The following is a 19,507-nucleotide window of genomic DNA, read 5'->3' as shown; positions in this document are numbered from 1 at the left end:
GTAACGAAGCGCGCTGCTCTCCGTTGGATCCTCTTTATCTCCTCTATCAACCCTATCTGGTACGGATCCCACACTGCTGAGCAGTATTCAAACAGTGCGCGAACAAGCGTACTGTAACCTACTTCCTTTGTTTTCGGATTGCATTTCCTTAGGAATCTTCCAATGAATCTCAGTCTGGCATCTGCTTTACCGATGATCAACTTTATATGATCATTCCATTTTAAATCACTCCTAATGCGTACGCCCAGATAATTTATGGAATTAACTGCTTACAGTTGCTGACATGCTATATTGTAGCTAAATGATATGGGATCTTTCTTTCTATGTATTCGGAGCACATTACACTTGTCTACATTGAGATTCAATTGCCATTCCCTGCACCATGCGTCAATTCGCTGCAGATCCTCCTGCATTTCAGTACAATTTTCCCTTGTTACAACCTCTCGATATACCACACCATCATTCGCAAAAAGCCTCAGTGAACTTTTAATGTCATCCACAAGGTCATTTATGTATATTGTGAATAGCAACGGTCCTACGACACTCCCCTGCGGCACACCTGAAATCACTCTTACTTCGGAAGACTTCTCTCCGTTGAGAATGACATGCTGCGTTCTGTTATCTCTTCAATCCAATCACACAATTGGTCTGATAGTCCATATGCTCTTACTTTGTTCATTAAACGACTGTGGGGAACTGTTTCAGCGAATAAGCATGGAAGAAAGAGATATGTATGAACTTCCAGCATGCTAGAGCATCTGTGGATCAGCAGCTTCTGTTAATCAGTGACGAGCGGGATTAGCCGAGTGGTCTCAGCCGCTGCAGTCCTGGACTGTGCGGCTGGTCCTGGTGGAGGTTCGAGTCCTCCCTCGGGCATGGCTGTGTGTGTTTGTCCTTAGGATAATTCAGATTAAGTAGTGTGTAAGCTTAGGGACTGATAACCTTAGCAGTTAAGTCTCATAATATTTCGCACACATTTGAACATTTTTGTCAATCAGTATAACGAAAAACAAGGCCAAAGCTGCACATTTTAGTTTTATTATTCACTCGATAACTAGTTTCGCGCCGAGACACATTTTCAAATCATCGTGACACAGTCAAAAGGTGTGATAACCCTGTCAAAATTGTGCAACGAACAGTTTAAGTGCATGGAGGTAACTTACCTGTATGCGCTGCAACTGTATGTTGCACACTTTTCACATGTAGTAGTAGTATTAGTAGTATTACTAGTAGCTTTATTCTTCCGCAGATCTCTTTTTACAAGGATATAGGACATGTAAAAGTATTTACAAGTTTAGATCAATTTCAAATAGGCTAATTCGTTTACACATATTGTAAGTAGGCTGTTTAGGTTTTTATTTTGGTATCGCCACGTAGCGCTCTGAATGAAAATCACTGGCTGTGCTGTGTGCAGTCTGTGGCTAGTTTGCATTGTTGTCTGCCATTGTAGTGTTGTGCAGCTGGATGTTAACAGCGCGTAGCGTTGCTCAGTTGGAGGCGAGCCGCCAGCAGTGGTGGATGTGAGGAAAGAAATGGCGGAGTTTTGAAATTTGTAAGACTGGTTGTCATGAACTGCTATATATATTATGACTTTTGAACACTATTAAGATAAATACATTATTTATTCTCTATCAAAATCTTTCATTTGCTAACTATGCCTGTCAGTAGTTAGTGCCTTCAGTAGTTTGAATCTTTTATTTAGCTGGCAGTAGTGGCGCTCGCTGCATTGCAGTAGTTCGAGTAACGAAAATTTTTGGTGCGGTAAGTGATTTGCGAAAGATATAGGTTAATGTTAGTCAGGGCCATTCTTTTGTAGGGATTTTTGAAAGTCAGATTGCGTTGCGCTAAAAAAAATATTGTGTGTCAGTTTAAGCACAGTCAAGTATAATTTTTCTAAGGGGACGTTTCATATGTCGACCCTTAGCCAAGAATACCTCACTGGAATCTTCTGATTTTTTTCTTATAGTTTGTGTAATTAGTGTAGCTATTGTTTATTGCTAGCGCGTAATTGTAGAGAGAAACTCCTTTGTAGCTGCAGTCTTTCATTGTTGTTGTGGCATGCATGTAGATTTGCACCAAGTATTTCGCAGCTGCGCTTGCAATTAACGAGATATTATTTTCACTGCTATGTTAATGTGTTTTCTTATTTTGCTCTTCAAATTGTGCTTTTCTGTGTTGTCATGTGAAATATTGTGACAATAATGGCGTGTGAAAAACGTAATACTAGGCTCCAAAGTAAACTGAGAAAGGACAGTGAAGACGAAAGCAGTGTGTTAGCGCCACCATGTAATGAATTAACTAATGTTCAAAGCAGTAATTTGGTAATTGTGCATAGGGAAATGGAGCGGGCTGCAAATAATGGTGTAGGCAGTGAAACAATTAGTGAAAAGGGAAGCATTATCGATCGATCGGTCGGCAACAGCTCGCCTCCGGAATCCGAAATGACAGAACACAATATTGCAAATACTGTAGATTCAGGTTTTGCGTCCTCACCGTTTTCTCAAATAACTCAAGACACATTTTCTGCTTGTCAAAATGTGAATGTTGCCGGTGAAAATGCACTACCGAAAAGCATAGAGGAACAGATTCCAGACACTAATACATTATTATTGCAATTATTGCAACAAATGAAACATAATCAGAGACAAACACAGCAAAAGCTTCAAAAGTTAGACACAATGGAACAAAATCTTCAAAAGTAAGACACAATGGAACAACACCAGAGACAAACACAGCAACAGTTAGACACAATGAAACAAAATGAGAGACAAACACAGCAAAAGCTTCAAAAGTTAGACACCACACTTGAACAAACACGTGAAGATTTAACTACTGAGTTCCATAACACTGAATCGAAATGTCAAAAAGTCTGTAATGGCGAAAAAACACAAATCTGTGAGCATTTCCAACCTATTTTTTCGCGTCATGAAAATGCATTACAGAATCACGAAGCAGCCATAAAAGAACTGCAAACTATTGTTCATGAAAATCACGACATCTTGCAAGCTAAAATTGACTCAGTTGCATCTACTGATTAGGTTACGCAACTTGCAAAAACTCAGGAAAACTTAAAGGACACAGTAGGTAAGATTTCAACACAAATGGACCCTCTGAAATTTGGTTCAGAAAAACACACAGAGGAAATAATTTCACTATCGGATAAAGTAGCCGAACTTTCAGATCAGTTCACTAACTTATCTACAAAGGTAGATGATAATCTGAATGACACAAAACCGGTAGCCTTTAATGACACAGAAGAGTGCGAACAAATTAGGAAGTTCTAACAAAATCAGAATCAAATTAACCCGCAACACCAAAGAGAAATCCGGGAAGTACAAGATCAGTTGACACAGGTAATACAAGAATTTCATATTTGCTTAATCAAATTACCTGAACATTTACGACATATTATTTTGGCAGGACGTTGCAAAGACGACATTGAAGCTTTTCAGGGACTGTTACAAGAATTGGAAATTGACACAGACAATCATGGAACGCGAAAACAGGACCACAACAATTACAGGTCACATAAGTCGCAATTCCGCAATGAAAGAAATAATAACTGGACACGACAAGGCTACCCTCACAACACAAATCGTGACCAAAACAGACACCACCTGTATGACAACCACTGGCAGAGTAAAAATAATTACAGAGAAAGATAGCATTTCCATAGTAATGACTATCACAAAGACAGCCGTAGAAACAGACAATATGGGAACCAAAATAATTATTATTATGGGAGACAGAATAACTTTAGACGCAACGGTCCAGCGCGCAGTTACGATTCAGGGAGAAATTCTCCACCATGTGACTGACAAGAAAGAAACTATGCAATCTACCGACATGACGACAGACGATATGATCGTAACGACAGACCTGAATTGCATCGGAACTGGCGGGATTTAAACAGGGCAGGGCCCTCTCGACACTGTGAATTTGTAGAAGTTAGGTCTCCAAATCCTCATAATGACGCGTGCCAACAAAGAGACAATAGGCAATGACACACACTGCTGGCAGCCACAAAACGTACTTATGAAACTGACGACGCACCTGCCGTAGCTAGTAATTACGTAAAAATGGAAGACATTAGGGACATCTTATTCCAGGAACACGACGTAAAACATAACAACATTGCATATCCTGTGAATCACATTACAGTAAATGACGTAAAATTTACGGCAGTACTTGACTCTGGCAGTCCCATTTCAGTAATTAGTGAAACAGCCTTTAGCAAATGCAACGAATCGAACGATTGCCCCACACTTCCGTTACGTAAGATTAAATTACAAGGTGCAATCTTTGGAAAAAGTGTAGATGTACGCCAACAAACCAACTTAGAATTCTTTTGCCAAAGCCACAGCTTCTCTATGAACTTTCTTACTGTTCCATTACTGTCGACGGAAATTGTATTGGGAGTGGACTTTTTGAATGAATACAAAGCAATCTTAAACTTTCACGATGCTGAAATAAGTTTAGAGAAGGAAGGTAAGCCAATAGCTTTCAAATTTGAAGATTGGCTCTCAAACCATGATGAGAAAATTAATCGGCTTTACCTCCTGTTAGACAACAGTTCGGAATTTTCGACGGAACTTGACACTAACAATCACTCTGCAAGTACTGACAGGAATGATATCGACGGCGCGTTTGATACTAATGAGTTAATTCAGAATAAAATTCAAACAATAGAGAATTGTAATGACACTGATAGGCAGGACCTTTTTGAGATTTTACAAGCACATTCCACAGTTTTTACTCACAAAACAGGAACAATCAACGGATTTCGTGTTCGTGAGCATACTAAATTTTGTGTTAGACCATACGTAATTCCGGCACATTATAGGGACCGTGTTAGAACAGAAATACAATCTATGCTTGACGAGGGCATTATTGAGCCTGCAGTAAGCTCATACAACAATCCATTACATGTTGTTGAGAAGAAAAATGGATCGATCAGTCTTGTCTTAGATTCGAGACAAATCAATACTATCATCATTCCTGAAACAGACAGGCCGCAAACGTTAGAAGAACTTCTTCAAAATTTTAATGGTGTAAAAGTGTTGTCTTCTATTGATCTGAGATCCAGCTTTTATCAGATCGAACTTCATCCAGAATGTAGAAAATACACAGCTTTCCTTTGTTTCAGCGTTTGTTATCAGTTTCGGAAACTTCCTTTTGGTTTGAACATTTCTTCGGCAGCATTTATTTGCAGGCTAAATTCAATATTACCTGAGATCTTAAAACGTTACATCACCTTATATGTGGACGATATTCTGATAGCAGAAGCCTCATGGGAACAACACAATCGCATCCTCAACAGTTTGTTACGTATTTTTGCAGAATTTGGAATTACAGTTAACTTGGAAAAGTCTGAATTCGGTAGGACAAAGGTAAAGTTTTTGTAACATATTGTTTCTTCTGAAGGCATTCAGCTGGATCCTGAAAAGTTAGAAGCAATCAGAGCAATTCCAGTTCCATCCACAAAAAAACAAGTCCGCAATTTTCTAGGTCTCGTAAATTTTTACCGTCGTTTTCTGAATATGCAAATTCTAGTTACACCAAAACTTTGTTCTCTCACTGGAAAAAATACTATTTGGAACTGGGACGAACAAGCAGAGTTGGAATTCAATTCTTTGAAAGAATCGCTACTTAACGCGCCAATACTAGCTCATCCAGATCTATCACAAGATTTCTGCCTTAGCACGGATTCTTCTAAAGTCGGTCTTGGTGCCCATTTATTTCAAGAAGCCATAGAAAATGACACTACTGATCAGAAAACCATTGCTTTTGCTAGCCGAGTGCTAACAAAATCTGAAAAAAATTATTCCGTTACTGAATTAGAAGCTTTAGCTATCGTTTGGGCATTTAACAAATTCCGTTTCTTTCTTTCTGGTAAGCACGTAAAAGTATACAGTGATCATCGTGCATTACAATTTCTTATGTCTTCAAAATTAAATCATGATAGGTTAAAACTTTGGGCATTGTTTCTGCAAGAATTCCACTTCACAATAGTCTACATTCCTGGCAAGGAGAACATTGTTGCGGACGCACTGTCACGCGCACCGGCTGGGCTTGAGAAAAGTAACACAGAAGGCAACCTCGAGAAAAATTTCAGTATTCTTTACATTCAGAAAGTCGCCTTTGAAAACTTCATCACCACATCTTTAAAGGATATTGCTCATGAACAGGATAAAGATCCGATTTGGAAAGACATCAAAAGTAAATGGCATGAAAAGACACACACTCAGATTCGGCATTATTATCTGGTTAGAAACAACATACTCTTCAAACACTGCACTGTTGATGACAAGCTATGGGTACTTTGCATTCCAGATGATTTCGTTAATAAGCTCATTTGGTACATTCATTTCAGCTACGCACATTTTGGTCCACGAAAATGTTATCATATTCTTCGAACGACTTGTTATTTTAAGAATATGGAAAAGAGATTTCGAAGAGTCTTGTCTATTTGTAAACTTTGTCAAAAAGCTAAACCATCTACTATCTCACATCGTGCTCCGTTATTTCCTATCATTCCTTCTAAATTAAAGGAATTTGCTGCTGTTGATCTCTTGGGACCCCTTGTCAGAACATCGGATGGATTTTCGTACGTTCTAGTCGCTGTTGAACTTACTTCAAAATTTGTTTCTTTCACTCCGTTACGTTAAGCCACTGGATGGTCTGTATCCAATGCCTTTGTTAAAAATTTCTTACGTGAAGCTGGACACGTTAGTAAAGTCATTTCAGATATCGGACCGCAATTCAGATCTGCTGTTTGGTCACGCATGCTTCGGAACCATAAAATCAAACCTGTTTTTATTTCATTGTACTCACCACATTGTAACACGTCTGAGCGGATTATGAAAGAAAGAAATCAATAAGCTTTGCAGACTTTATTGTCACAGAAAGCATCAGCACTGGGACAGATATTTACACTTATTTCAAAACGTGCTGAATGAAATGCCTCATGACTCCACTGCTTTACCACCTATTCTTGTACTAAAGAATGAAGAACCACCGAACAGAATCCGAGAGCTTGTACCTTTTCCGAATACACGTAAACTTCGACGCAAAGACACAATTGATTTAGCTATTAAAAATATAAAATCTGCAGCAGACAAAAGGAGAAAACTACAGTATAAAGCAAATCCAAAGAAATTATGTATTGGTCAGAAAGTTCTCATTAAAGCTCATTCATTGTCACATAAGAAGAAACACTTGAGTCATAAATTCTTTCTAGTTTACAATGGACCTTACAGAATCCGACGTATTCCACATGATAATTGCGTTGAAGTTGAAACTCTGCGTACTAGGAAGAGTAAAGGATTGCACCACATTTCACATGTAAAACCGTTTATTGATAGATAATCTGCTTTATAACTTAGTCTTTGCCATAAAATTTTTCACTTCACGTTACTAGTATGCTTTGTCAGACTTAGAAACTGTTAACATGCAACAATGTTTTGAAGTTCACTATCCAGTCTAGAACCTAGGGAACATATTTAGACAGTATTTACGAGTGCATTGTTATAGTGAACAGACGACACAGTGTTATTGTGTGTGTACATTCTTGCTTGTTAGTTGCACGATTACGTAACGACTATAAGGCTGACATACTTAGAACATGTACCGGCACTGCTAATGAGATTTTAATGCAACATTTTGGTTTACTTGAAAATACATTCTAGATTCAAAGTACTTTCTGGGAGATACCAGATGACACAGTGGTTAGTTTATTTGACAGTTACACAATTATATTGCGACGCTACTAATATGTGGCACAATTTACATTGTTACTTTTGCGGTGTATCTGTTTTATATCTGCACAGTTTTTCTGTATTATTCTGGAAAGTAAAAGATGTTTTAGTAGTAACTTTTGTGGTATAGCTACAATGAGATAGCCTTTTCTGTAGCACAACAATATGTTACGTTATAGTACTTTCCTGATCACAATAAGGTACGTAATAACTACGACATCTATACGCAAAGCATTTCACTTTCGTTTATGATGAGGTAAGTACATTGACTTCAGCAGAACTTTGCTTACAGAGGACGATAACTACGACACTTCCACAGAATTATCTTACAGCAAGACGCACATTTAGCGCTACCGGACACGCATTTGAGAGATTAATATTGTACTTAAGCCTTTTATTTTTCAAGATTTTTGAATTACAAAGAAAGTTTTCCATGATACATTTCATTCCATTGTTGTAATCTGTAACACCTGAGGGTATAATTGCATTAATCCTCAGGGGGTTTACACACTTATTTTGTGTACCATGTGTATGGCAAGCACAAGGAGCCCTAGCTAATATGGTATTTGCTTATACAACTTTACACATCGATACCATATTTCTCTAATACATAAATTACACGGCTATCATTTAACTGAGAGATAAACAATTTTTTTACTACGTCAGTGACAGATTTTTACGCAATTACACAGCTAGATAACTTCATACTTATGAAACTGTATTTTGTCTGTACTGTGTGAACCCTTCATATTTTTCGGAACCGTTGTGATACTATGAGAGCTTTGAATGATGTATTTGGTAAGAGAGCATGATTTTAAAGTACGTTTGAGGTAGATGACACTATTGAATTGAGCAGATTATTTTTTTTTTTTTGGTTTTGACATTATTGCAGAAAGCTATGACGTTTTTGAGATTTGACTGAGGTGTTATGATGTTATTTTTACGACAACAATGTGTATTATGCTGTTGAGGTATGTTTATGATCAATAAGCTGATGTTATATGAGGAATTTGATTATGCTACATATTTATTAAGATGAAATATTGAAGAAGTGTCGTCGAATACGTAGATATGTAATAAGGTAAGGAATAATGAGTAGTGGTTAGGGACTCTGACTTGTGAAAAGTATGTTGGAAACCAAGAATCGTACTTTAAGAGTTATGAAATGTATGTATATGCGTAAATGTATCACAACGCCGACGAAAATTTTTTAGACACTGTTATATTTATAGGATTTTGTTTCTAAACATTTGTAACGCAAATTCTTGACCTGTGAAATTTTTTATATGAGACACTCACTGTAATGCAAACTGGTGTCGTAAATATTTCGGTGAGAAAGTTAAGTGACCACCTTCACATAATGCGTCGTGGGCACCCAGCTGCGGGACAGTCGCCTGGAAAAAAGCCATTAGTGTGTGCCATTCAGAGGCACAGGTGAAAAAAAAGGAGTCCATTATCCTCACTATTGACATTTCTTTGTAGAAAGCGTCACAAATACGACACCCTGAAACTTGAAAACATATGATAACACTTTGGAGCTCTTAATTTATGATATTTACTAAAATGCCTAAAGAAATGATGAGAAACATTTTTACATCTATTGTATTTCTAGTTGAGAGATTGCCCAATTTGTTTAATATCTAGTTTCTAGCTACCCTGCAGCATTGGTTAAAATAAACTTTTATAGATTTACTAATATAAATATTTTATGCCTACAGACCCAGTAAAGAATAACTATATGATGTACTTCAAAAAAACAAAGGAGCACAAAAAGGCATTATCCTTCAAAGGAATTGCATACAGAATTATCTTTTCAAGTACTTGGTAATTTCTTTTGTAGAATAAATTGTGATGCATCACTCTAGTGTTAAGATGTGACATAGGTATTAGACATGGCCGTCTTTAGTGTAACATTTTTTCTGCTTGAGCTTTGTCATGTTTAGATATAAGTTATTGCATTTGCTGCTGCTGTTTGCCAGGCATAGTGCTACTAAATTTCACTTTGTATTACTCTGTTAAGCTAGTTTTACTACTGATTTATTTTTCCTGTTGCTGCACATTGGCTCACATTAGTTGTAATGTTGCATTGCTTGATAATATAGATGTACTGGAGTTTGCTTTGCCAATTCTATTTTTTTGTCATTGCTGTTTGTGCTAATTGTTTTGTGCTGCTGCATTGCCTCGTCCCTTAGTTTAGCATCTGAGCTCAGTAGATTTTAGTTAGCTTAAGATGGGGTAGGCTATATAAGAGAACGAGATGTGATGAATGGAAAGAAATGCATTGAGAAGCTATAAGAAACTGGTTTGGCCAAAAAAAGTAGTGTACAGTGGAGAACAACTATTTTTGAAAGAGGATGTGAACAGAATACAGAAAGCAGGCTTAGATATGACTTTTTGGGAATAATGATGAATGAAGAGAGATCTCCATGCAAAATACTGCAGTAAAACAAACCCTGTCGTTTCCTTTAGTGTTATCCCTCTATGTGTTTGTGTTCCCTTGTGTATTTGTGTTTTTCCTGTCTGTATGTGTCTAGCTAATAAGATTTATGTTGTGGAATTTTTCTGATAATATGTTATTTACCTTGTAATAATGCTTAGACATTATTTATTCTGTTTTGTTTCAATGCTTATGTGTAAAGTTGATGTTTCAAAAGTTATTCTGATCTTTTATGTATTTACTTATGTCATAATTCCTGTAACACTGATGCATATGTTAGTTCTATTCTTTCATAAAGCCTGTTTTACTACAAATGTTATCTGTATTGTTATGTTCTTTAATGATGTATTTTGTACCATTGTTAATGTAATCTTATGTTATAAAATTGTAATTGACACCAGTTAATGGAATTAAGTAACTAGTAAGAATATAATAGAGGGAAACATTCCACGTGGGAAAAATATATTTAAAAAGAAAGATGATGAGACTTACCAAACAAAAGCGCTGGCAGGTCGATAGAAACACAAACAAACACAAACATACACACAAAATTCTAGCTTTCGCAACCAACGGTTGCCTCGTCAGGCCTCTTTCCTGACGAGGCAACCGTTGGTTGTGAAAGCTAGAATTTTGTGTGTATGTTTGTGTTTGTTTGTGTTTCTATCGACCTGCCAGCGCTTTTGTTTGGTAAGTCTCATCATCTTTCTTTTTAAATATAAGTAACTAGTAAGTTACATTTCACTGCACACGTTTCTGTTGGTCATAGTATATGGACAATATGTGAGAAGTAGGGACTGATAGTGTTTGCACATGTGTTAATAATTCAGCAAGGGACTAGTTAACAACATTGCTGGTTCTAAGGACATTTCAAAAAAAAATTTTTGTGAGTGCACAAGTGGTGGTTCATGGACTTGCTATATTCTCCGCAAGACTCTTCGATGGTGATTGTGCACCTGCACAGTCGCAACAGATGGCAGCTGGCCGTCTCTACAAGGACTACAATGGGTCTGCATCTTTGATGACCCACCAATACCATTATTTCTACAAGGACTACAGTGGGTCTACACCTTAGATGACTCTCCAATACCATTATCTCTACAAGGAATACTGTGGGTCTACACCTTTGATGACTCACCAACACCATTATTTCCACAAGGACTGCAGTGGGTCTGCTCCTCTGGTGCCCACCAATACCATAATCTCTACAAGGACTGAAGTGGGTCTGCACCTTTGATGGCCCACCAATACCATAATCTCTAACAGGACTACAGTGGGTCTGCTCTGTGATGACCTACCTACCAATATTCTTCAAAACTTCGACTGACTCTGCAGTGGGTTTGCTCTGTTGTGGCCCATTACCTGTCTGCATGTCAAGAGTCAGCACTGTCTTTCCGTTGGAAGGACAACACTACTTCTTCAAGACTGCATGGAAATCCACTACTTCCGTGTGCATTCTCTTTTACTGCTCAGACTTTGAGAAAAACACTGCTGTTTTACTGTGATGAACGATCAGGACTGTCTTTATGGACTGTGAGAAAATTTTAGCTTTGATCAACATTGTATCAATAAGTGTTTGCATTTGATTTCTTTGTTATTGTAATTATGCAAAAAATTTTCAAATCTGTATTGGCCACTGCCCAAAACAATTTGTAAAATTTTTTGTGGGGAGCATGGGGGTTATGTAAGTAGGCTGTTTAGCTTTTTATTTTGGTAATGCCACGTAGCGCTCTGAATGAAAATCACTGGCTGTGCTGTGTGCAGTCTGTGGCTAGTTTGCATTGTTGTCTGCCATTGTAGTGTTGGGCAGCTGGATGTTAACAGCGCGTAGCGTTGCGCAGTTGGAGGCGAGCCGCCAGCAGTGGTGGATGTGAGGAGAGAAATGGCGGAGTTTTGAAATTTGTAAGACTGGATGTCATGAACTGCTATATATATATTATGACTTTTGAACACTATTAAGGTAAATACATTGTTTGTTCTCTATCAAAATCTTTCATTTGCTAACTATGCCTGTCAGTAGTTAGTGTCTTCAGTAGTTTGAATCTTTTATTTAGCTGGCAGTAGTGGCGCTCGCTGTATTGCAGTAGTTCGAGTAACGAAGATTTTTGGTGAGGTAAGTGATTTGCGAAAGATATAGGTTAATGTTAGTCAGGGCCATTCTTTTGTAGGGATTTTTGAAAGCCAGATTGCGTTACGCTAAAAAAAATATTGTGTGTCAGTTTAAGCACTGTCATGTATAATTTTTCTAAGGGGCCGTTTCAATATATTTACACACTTCTAGTTAGAGACAATCATTAGATTTACTCCTGGTACACAGTACTTTAAAAAAAAAAAACCTATTAAATAATGTAATGCCACACTGTTCACTCATATCTCACTATCAGTCACTGCACGCACATTGTTTCATAACACTTCACTCACTACACACGCACACATACACACACACACACACACACACACACACACACAAGACTGGTACAAAATGGTTCAAATGGCTCTGAGCACTATGGGACTCAACTGCGGAGGTCATTAGTCCCCTAGAACTTAGAACTAGTTAAACCTAACTAACCTAAGGACGTCACAAACATCCATGCCCGAGGCAGGATTCGAACCTGCGACCGTAGCGGTCTTGCGGTTCCAGACTGCAGCGCCTTTAACCGCACGGCCACTGCAGCTGGCAAAAAAACTGGTGATCAAATGGTTCAAATGACTCTGAGCACTATGGGACTTTACATCTGTGGTCATCAGCCGCTAGAACTTAGTACTACTTAAACCTAACTAACCTAAGGACATGGCACACATCCATGCCCGAGGCAGGATTCGAACCTGCGACCGTTGCGGTCACGCGGTTCCAGACAGAAGCGCCTAGAACCGCACAGCCACACCGGCCAGGCATCTGGTGATCTTTGGGCCATTTTCTGTACCGCAAGTTCCCCTTTGCTATCCTGAAAAACTGAGTCAGCATCCCTCCAGAATGATAAGCTTCGTCAAGTTGATTTGAGGTACACAGTGTTAGGCAGCAAAATTCCTGGAGCTCACCGTATTAGACATTTTTCCCTGGAGCTGTATGAGAACCGAAATGTATTCTATCCCTGTGGACTTAGAGTAGAAATTAGTGGTAATAATTCTTGAAGCGGCCTAGCACATACAAAAGACGGTACATGTACGCATCAAAAAAGTTTTGCGTCACCCCGGTTCCCAGAACTACTGAAGATAGACGTTGAAGGTGGATATTGTACCACAGACACACTCCCTTTGGCTGTTCTGAGATGTCACTAAACCCGCCCAGAAATGTGAACAACCATGCATCAGCAACACCTATTAGACGGAAGGGGTCCGACAGCTGATCAGTTCCAGTCATTCCACCAGGTAGGAGGTACACGGCTCGCATTGTCTGTAGTTCAACCATGCCTAGACGGTCAATACCGCGGTTCGATCGCGTCCGCATTGTTACTGAATGCCAGGAAGGGCTCTCAACAAGGGAAGTGTCCAGCCTAAGGGCTACTACTGCAGTGGATGACGGATTATAGCTCGGAGGAACGCTGACAGCAACTCCACCATGTTGAATAAAGCTTTTTGTGCAATCACAGGACACCGTGTTACGACTCGCACTGTGCGCTATAGGCTGCATGATGCGCAGTTTTACTCCCGACATCCTTACCGAGATCCATCTTTGCAACCACGACACCATGCAGTGCGGTACAGATGGGCCCAAAAACATGCCGAATGGATCGCTCAGGATTGGATAAAGTTCTCTTCACCGATGAGTGACGCATATGCCTTCAATCAGACAATCGTCCGAGACGTTTTTGGAGGCAACCCGGTCAGGCTGAACGCCTTAGATACAGTGTCCAGCGAGTGCAGCAAGGTTCCCTGGTGTTTTGAGGTGGCATTATGTGGGGCCGACGTAAGTCACTGGTGGTCTTGGAAGGCGCCATAATGGCTGTACGATATGTGAATCCTATCACCCGACCGATAGTGTAACCGTATCGGAAGCAAATTGGCGAAGCATTCGTGTTTATGGACGACAATTTGCACTCCCATCGTGCATATGTTGTGAATGACTTCCTTCAGGATAACGACATCGCTGGACTAGAGTGGCCAGCGTGGTCTCCAGGTACGAACCCTATCAAACATGCCTGGGATAGATGGAAAACTGCTGTTTATGGACGACGTGACCCACCAACCACTCTGAGGGATCTACACCGAATCGCCGTTGAGGAGTGGGACAATGTGGACCAGCGGGGCCTTGATGAACCTGTGTATAGTATGCGACGACGAATACAGGCATGTATCAATGCAAGAGGACGTGCTACTGGGTATTAGAGGTACCGGTGTGTACTGCAGTCTGGACCACCACCTCTGATGGTCTCGCCACATGGTGGTACAACACGCAATGTGTGGTTTCCATCAGCAATAAAAAGGACGGAAATGATGTTTATGTTGTTGATCTCTATCCCAATTTTCTGTACAGGTTCCGGAACTCTCGAGAACCGAGGTGACGCAAAACTTTTTTTTGGTGAGTGTATTTTCTCTCGAACAGGGACGCTTTGTTACACCGACAGCAGCTCTCTCTGAACTTAACGGTTCCCAGTTTTAAAATTTATAGTAACTCTGATCACAAGAATGAAGAACTAAAACATATTTAACGTCATCATACTCTCAATCAGTGGTCCAGATGGTCAAGGAGGTAAAGCACTAGACTAAGTCTGTGGAGGTCCCACGTTCAATCCCAGATACAGTTGGGTGGTTTTCCCTCGTTCCAGTCCCTCCAAGACGGACGTGAGGTTTCTCAGCCTGATATCAAATGAGCAGTGGCAATATTTTCTTTGGGAAAAAGACGGATGGGACGATAGACCTGCCACATTCATCTCACTAGTGCCGTGTCAAAGAAAGGCTACAATCTGTATGCAACCAGACCAATAACCCGGTTACTGGCTTGTGCCGCAGGCCTTACTGTTTCTCAATCAAACCCATTAATTTAATAGGTGCTGCTTTCTCAGTATGCAATTCCAACAGCTGGTTACTCAATGAAATATATTTGTTTTTGTCTCAGTAATCATAAACATTATCTGATCAAAACTATCCGGACAACGCTACGAAACGTGAAATTGACCTCCGAATATCCCAAGACGTGGAAACGCCAGTATAGAAGGCGTCAGTAAATACATCTTTGTCAGCAGAGAAGGAGTTACAGCAGAGTGGGTCAGTCAGTGATTTCGAGAGTGCGCTAGCCATTGGATGTCGCCTGAATTTTGCATCCGTCAGGGAGATTTCAAGCTGCTATAGCTGCCCGACTGTTGGTGATGTGATAGTGAAGTGACACGGGAGGGAACAACAACAGTTAAACCAAGATCCGGCTGACCTCATGGCCTAACGGAGAGGGGCTATTAAACATAGCGGAGGCTGGTTCTAAAAATCGCTTTAAATCAGCGGAAGCAATCACTCGAGACTTCTTCCAAAGTGGTACCAATAGTTCATCTAGCACGATGACTCTGCGTGAGGAGTTAAAAAGAATGGAGTACACATTGGCCGGAAAGTTTGTCATAAGGCACACGTTTCCTTAGCGCTGAGGGGCTCTTGAGATGATGTAGAGAACGACACCACTGGACGATGAATGACTGCAGACACGCCATTTAGAATACCGGATCACGCTGCAGCCGGTGGAAATCCGATGGTAATGTTTGGGTTCGGCGAATGCACGGAGAACGTTACCTGCCATCGTGTGTAGTGCCAAAATTGTGTAATGTATACAGTAGAGGAAAATCACCATGACAATGCATCCTGCCATAAAACAGCATCTCTAACGCATTGGATTGTGGACAATAAGTTTCCTTAAATGGATGGGCCTGTCCAGAGACTCACTTGAACCCAAGGGAACACCTTTGAGATGAGTTAGACCGTCGGCTTCGAGCCAGACACCAGTGTCCATCATTACCTTCTCTGGTTTCGACTCTCGAAGACGAATGCTCTGCCATTGTCGCCAACGAACTTTGAGACACCTCCTTGAAAGTGTTTCGAGCTGAGTTCAGGGCGTCACAGTGGCGAAGAATGGACACATCTGATATTAATTTCCACTAACAGGTGACAAAACACTTTTGAGCTAGTAGTGTATGTCAGTTTGGGCAATGAATTTTTTAACATACTAAGCACCGTTGTTTTTATTAATGAAAAAAAAACACGCTGGATTACTGTGCCAGATGACTCTAGCTAAAGCAGATAGGAATACAGATTTAATAGCGATGGGGGAGGACGCGGTAATCCTCAGCAAGAGCAGGAAAACTCCTGGATGTGTTAAAATCGATACGAACTGGTAAAACATGGACCAAATATTGCAAGATATTGTTTACAGAAAGGAAGATCATGCTCGGACTGCATTTTCACCATGACACAACTAACACAACACACTGTAAACTTAATTTACAGCTTTTCTTGCTTTCATTGAATATGGAAAGCCATTTGATAAATTAAATTGTTACCAACTGTGGGAAATTTTATGAAACAAAGGGATCGTATCTCATCACATAAGAACTGTTAAGGGCTTATATGTGAATTACACAGTACAAATATAAATAACGCAGCAGGCATAATGCAGCTGAAATAAACCAAGTAGTCAGACTAAGATGTCCTCTTCGACCCACTCTTTTTAATAAATAGACTGATGATACAGGGTGATTCAAAAAGAATACCACAACTTTAAAAATGTGTATTTAATGAAAGAAACATAATATAACCTTCTGTTATACATCATTACAAAGAGTATTTAAAAAAGTTTTTTTCACTCAAAAACAAGTTCAGAGATGTTCGATATGGCCCCCTCCAGACACTCGAGCAATATCAACCCGATACTCCAACTCGTTCCACACTCTCTGTAGCATATTAGGCGTAACAGTTTGGATAGCTGTTGTTATTTCTCGTTTCAAATCATCAATGGTGGCTGGGAGAGGTGGCTGGAACACTATATCCTTAACATAACCCCATAAGAAAAAATCGCAGGGGGTAAGATCAGGGCTTCTTGGAGGCCAGTGATGAAGTGCTCTGTCACGGGCTGCCTGGCGGTCGATCCATCGCCTCGGGTAGTTGACGTTCAGGTAGTTACGGACAGATAAGTGCCAATGTGGTGGCGCTCCATCCTGCTGAAATATGAATTGTTGTGCTTCTTGTTCGAGCTGAGGGAACAGCCAATTCTCTAACATCTCCAGATACTGTAGTCCAGTTACAGTAGCACCTTCGAAGAAAAAGGGACCAAAAACTTTATTGGCTGAAATAGCACAGAAAACGTTCATCTTAGGCGAGTCACGTTCATACTGAGTTGTTTCCCGCGGATTCTCGTCGATTCACTTCTGCCGTACTCAATAACACAAAAAGCTTTCTGTTGAGCGGTCGCCATCTTAGCATCAACTGACGCTGACGCCTAGTCAACAGCGCCTCAAGCGAACAAATGTACAACTAAATGAAACTTTATAGCTCCCTTAATTCGCCGTCAGATAGTGCTTAGCTCTGCCTTTTGTCGTTCCAGAGTTTTAAATTCCTAAAGTTGTGGTATTCTTTTTGAATCACCCTGCAATTTTAGAATCAACACTCTGTCAGCTCTTTGCTGATGCCCGATTAACTGCTAACCAGAATAGAAATAACCTACAACAAGGTGTTTTTAATTGAAGGAAAATAGCCAGAATATACAATCTGAAAGTAACTAATTCTAACAGAAAGTCAGTAGCATTTGTACGACACTAGCGCCAGCGAGTTAAGATCGAAATTGATGTGAAGATCACAGAGCAAGTTCATATATTTAAATATTTAGTTTGGAATAGTCTATTACATGTGGGACAAATAATGAAAACCAAAACAGGTTAGTCCTCTTCAACTATTCCTGCGGAACTATACACAGAACACTGGCAAATAAATCCTACAGAGATACACTATTGCGGTTTTACTTACTTTGTAAATAAAACCGCCTTTTCTTGCTGCAACTGTAATTCATTTGTCCAAGACGCGTTTCGTCCTTTTTTACTCTAAGGTATTTTCAGTGGGACAGTTTCTTGCTGTCTGTGTTTTCTTTCATCTGGTCTGGAGGTCACACTACCACTTTATTTCCGAAACATAAGCACTTTTTTATAATGCGAACTTCTTTCACACTGTTCTCCATGTTTACCCTTAGCTTTGTGGTGCGCTATTTACTTTTGCCACTTGTTATAGATATTTGTTCGAGAACTGTACTTTTAGAGAGGTATATATTGAGAGTTCGTTATGCATTCCCTCCTGTTTTTCTGTAGACAAACCGAACAGAGGGTTTTATTCAAAAAACAAATATTTCTCTGCTTGCTGCGGAGGGTGGCCACGCAAACAAATTTGTCTTCTGAAGGTCATTAAAGTTGTGGATATACCAGCACTGCTCTACAGATAACTGCACCCTTAAGCAGACAGATCAAAACAGAATAGAAGTGTGTGAAATGAACTTATTTAGATAGGTGTCTGGATATAAAAAGATAAAAAAAATGAAATGATGACATCCAAGCAATGAAAAGTATAATTGACTCAATGAAATAATACCATTTAAGATGAAAAAAGGCATAATCCGTATGCCAGACAAAAGAATTACTAAAATAAGAGAACAATATAAACCAAGAGGCAAAAGGTGTTGTGGGAGAGCAAGGAGGAGGAGGTTTGAATAATTTTGAAGAAGACAGAACAGACCAAAAGGCCCAACCTCTGACACTGACGACGATGACAAAATATGAAGGTTAAATATTATTTATTTGTTATTTTTACTGCAAAATACCCCTTCGTCCCCTTTCTAAACACGTAAGTGCAACGTTTATTTTCTTATATATGTCAATTATCAAATTTCTCAGCTGACTTTCAACGAATAAAGCTCTGGGTCTCAGAATAGCAAGGCATTCTCTAAATTAAAATCTGTGTTTATCACAGTATATTTTTCTATTGCTCACTTTGTAAGTAGGCTGTTTATGTTTTCTTATTGGCAACGTTACATAGCGCTCTATATGAAAATCACTGGCTGTGCTGTGTGTGCAGTCTGTGGCTAGTTTGCATTGTTGTCTGCCATTGTAGTGTTGGGCAGCGGCAGCTGGATGTGAACAGCGCATAGCGTTGCGCAGTTAGAGGTGAGCCGCCAGCAGTGGTGGAAGGAAATGGCGGAGTTTTGAAATTACATATATTATGACTTTTGATGATCATTAAGGTAAATACATTGTCTGTTCTCTATTAAAATCTTTCATTTGCTAACTATGCCTACTAGTAGTTAGTGCCTTCAGTAGTTTGAATCTTTTATTTAGCTGGCAGTAGTGGCGCTCGCTGT

The sequence above is a fragment of the Schistocerca cancellata genome, chromosome 7 (assembly GCF_023864275.1).
Source record: "Schistocerca cancellata isolate TAMUIC-IGC-003103 chromosome 7, iqSchCanc2.1, whole genome shotgun sequence".
Lineage (NCBI taxonomy): Eukaryota > Metazoa > Arthropoda > Insecta > Orthoptera > Acrididae > Schistocerca > Schistocerca cancellata.
The sequence above is the reverse complement of the archived record's forward strand: the minus strand, read 5'-3'. Positions refer to the sequence as shown.